We start from the raw sequence: 3,596 nt of genomic DNA on the forward strand, positions 1-3,596 counted from the left end.
TTGTCTCTCCGATAGAGACTTTCGCAATCTGCCCCACTTGATTTTCAAGATTGTGCAAAGAAGCGGTGTGGTTGCGAAGTGTAGCCTCAATTGATTGAAACCTTGTATCCGACGACTGGACAAACCTAGTCAAGGCCTTCTCCAAATCGGTCATACAGGTCTCCAAGCCGGAAACTCGGTTCTCCATGTTTGGGGCTTGTTGTTGTTGGAAACCGAGTGGCCCATGGCCTTTTGTGGACCTTGGTTGCTCCACAAAAAATTGGAATGATTCTTCCAAACCGGATTGTAGGTGTTGCTATATGGATTCCCTTGGTTCCTCATTGCATTACTCACAAAATTCGACATTCTCAACCGAAGATGCATCACCAATAGTGATCGGGCAATCGGAGGGAGCATGTCCTCCATCACACCTGGTGCAAGTAGTCATAGCCGCCACTCTATTCGAAGTTACAAGATCTAACTTCTTACTCAATGATTCCACTTGAGCCGCCAATGAAGTTACTACATATATCTCATGGAGCCCGGCCACCTTTTTCTTCTCCCTAGCATTCCATTGGTAGCTATTTAGCCCCATTTCTTCAATTAGTTGACGTGCCTCACCGGGGATCTTGCTACCTAAAGTACCTCCTGCTGCCGTATCCAAGAGTTGCCTTGTACTCGAATTCAACCCGTTGTAAAAGGTTTGAACAATCATCCACTCCGGGAATCCGTGTTGCGGGCACTTTCTCAGGAGCTCCTTGAACCTTTCCCATGTTTCAAATAAAGACTCCAATTCTGACTTTATAAAGGCTGAGATCTCATTCCTAAGCTTTGCAGATTTTTCGGGAGGGAAATAGCAGGCCAGAAAAGCTTCTACCAGCTCCTCATATGTGATAATCGATGCTCTAGGTAATGAGTGTAGCCATTGCTTCACTCTCCCCTTTAAGGAAAATGGGAATACTCTCAACTTGATGGTATCATCCGTCACCCCATTTATCTTAAGCATATCACACACCTCGAGAAAGTTCTCTATATTACTATTTAGATCCTCATCGGCCAAACTATTGAACTGTGCGAATTGCTACAACATGTGGACGAATGCCGGCTTTAGATCAAAGTTCTGAGCTGTAATCGGGGGACATACAATACTCGATTGTGTCCCCAATATTGAAGGTCTGGCATAATTGGATAATGTCCACTGTTGCTCATTCTGGTCTTCCATGTTTTTAGATTCTTCTACTTCCAAATCAGCTAGATTAGACAATTCTTACACAAGTTCTTTCCCTTTTCTTCTAACTGTACGTTCAAGCTCGAGATCTCCTTCAATCAATATTGAGGGGTTCCCTTGGGTCATAACCTGGAGCTGAATAAATGAATGAATAGCTAAGAAATCAAAGTGCAAAGTATCTCTAAACACCTACTCCCCGGCAATGGTGTCAAAAACTTGACAATGACCCTTCGTATGTCCCGCAAGTGCACGGGTTTGTCGAAGTAATAAAATCTCAGATGAGTGGGATATCGTATCCATAGGGAGTATGGAATAAAAGCACTTAAATTAATTCTTAACTAAGTAAAAGATGAATACTGATATGTGTGACAAGATGTGAAATAACAAAAGTAAAAGAACAGGAAAGAGAGCACAAGTAAAGGAGAAGGTAAGGCAATTGATATAAATGGGGTACCTGGATATTGTTACACCTAGGACAATCATTTCAAGTACAAGAACCCTCTAATATGCTTTCTAACTAATGCAAAAATGATTCGTGGAGATCCTTAAATCCACGATCCCAAATTCTAAGGTCAACCATGCCTAACTCTATACATGTCCCAGAGGAGAAATTGAATAACCTCTTAACCTCGCACTCGTAAAGAATTGCAATAGATTCTAGGGATTCCAAGTGATAAATTCTCTTCCTAGATGTAGACCTAACCCATTGGTCCAGGTGGAAGGTCCCTAGCCACAATTAAGCCCTAGGTGCTAAAATCACTTCAACGCTTCACTCCGTTGCACCTGCACCTAAGCCCTAGCGGAAGGTCATCCTTTAGCCCATTAACTGTACTCTGACCGCAAAGAACTTGAGGAAATGGAGGTAGAATAAATCACACCAGAGGGGAAAGGGGACGCTCCACTACCCCTCGACTCACCCTCTCAACCCTCTCCAATCTAGCTTTGTCTAACTCTCGTGGTGTGTCACTCCCTCACAAGGGTTACCAACAAGAACTCTCAACCCTAGTGTCACTCTAAAGGAGTATTCATACAATCAAGCATTCAAGATTGGAACTCAAATAAAACATCAATTAATTGAAAAGCATAATAAAGAGGTTCAATGAAATAAATACATCATAGGGTTCACAAATACCCAAGTACCCACTAGGGGGTTTAGCTCTCCATGGAGCTAATTACAATCAATGAAATCAAATATAAAAGCAAAGAATCTATAGAAAACCCCCTCGATAGTCGTGGCGATGGTCTTGTGAAAAGTCCTCTACTCGTCAAAGGGTCCCTTTGTCCGGCTTAGGATACACCTCGCCGGATCGGTGCCGATAAAATCTCTCCCACTAACCTTCTTCCAAACCGAGCATGATGTCGGAGCCATAGAACCTCTCCCAATCCCTAGCCAATACCTCTCAAAACCCTAGCCGCCGCCCTCTCTCAAGTTGGGGAAAAGATGGATAAAAGGATCCCGAAATCGGGGCTGAAATCGGCTTTAAATAGGGCTAGAATCGGGAATCCACACGCCCATGTGGGTGCCCATGTGGATTTTTCGCACGGGCGTGTGGAATTAACACACGCCCGTGTGGATTCTCTGTTTTCATCCTTCTTCGGTCGGCTGTGAACAACACCTGCTATAATGTTTTACTACAGTATTTGCTACCGTACCTGCTACATTGCCGGCCCAAAACACTCCCGAATCCATGCTTTCATCGAGGTAACGTAAACGGGCACACGTTTACGCCGTAGATCGCTTTGCTTCTTCAATAAACGAACACATTGGTGGAGATCTTGCTATACGTGCACAAGCCGGAATGCTTGAATGTGACTGTCCTTGTACCCCTCCAAATCGATGTGCTAACTTGAATAGAAGGAGGTTGGCACACATTCTCACATCTTGAATCCGACTTATATCTTCGCGTTTGAACCTTCTCAAGATTACCTCCAAATGGTGCATTCACGATCTACATTGGCTTCTTTCTCTAACATTCGGCTTCACAACCCTATATGCATGAAAGTAACATAAATGCACACATATTAACGTTAAAACCCGATAAAAGTAATACTTATCATAAGGAAAGAACACTTCATATTCTTATCACACAAGCACTTATCAAGCTCCTTGGGACAGTCCTTATGGCTTGACTTACGAGCATAAGTCATGCCTGTAAGTCCCTCTATTGATCCTTATACTTTCCTTACTGGTATAAGTATGCTAGTAGGATTCTACCTAGGGTTTATGGCCATAAGCATAGCCATAAGGTGCCCGTAAGTAATTTTGTCTAGCATGTTTTTCAGTTATTAATGCCGATAAAGCTCCATCTCCCTCGATTTAGCTCTTGATTGCTTGTTTTGGCTCTCTTTCATCCTTAAGCACTGCCCGATACTTGAGAATATAATTTTC

General features: G+C 43.1%; 1 non-coding gene across 1 annotated transcript; it reads left to right on the forward strand.

The window, feature by feature from the left end:
• The first annotated feature begins 704 nt into the window (after window positions 1–704).
• Window positions 705–811, forward strand: LOC120281265. The gene has a single exon (XR_005542525.1). It is a non-coding gene; the product is annotated as a small nucleolar RNA R71 (small nucleolar RNA).
• The last annotated feature ends 2,785 nt before the right edge of the window (window positions 812–3,596 follow it).

This window comes from Dioscorea cayenensis, chromosome 2, assembly GCF_009730915.1.
Source record: "Dioscorea cayenensis subsp. rotundata cultivar TDr96_F1 chromosome 2, TDr96_F1_v2_PseudoChromosome.rev07_lg8_w22 25.fasta, whole genome shotgun sequence".
Taxonomy (NCBI): Eukaryota; Viridiplantae; Streptophyta; class Magnoliopsida; order Dioscoreales; family Dioscoreaceae; genus Dioscorea; species Dioscorea cayenensis.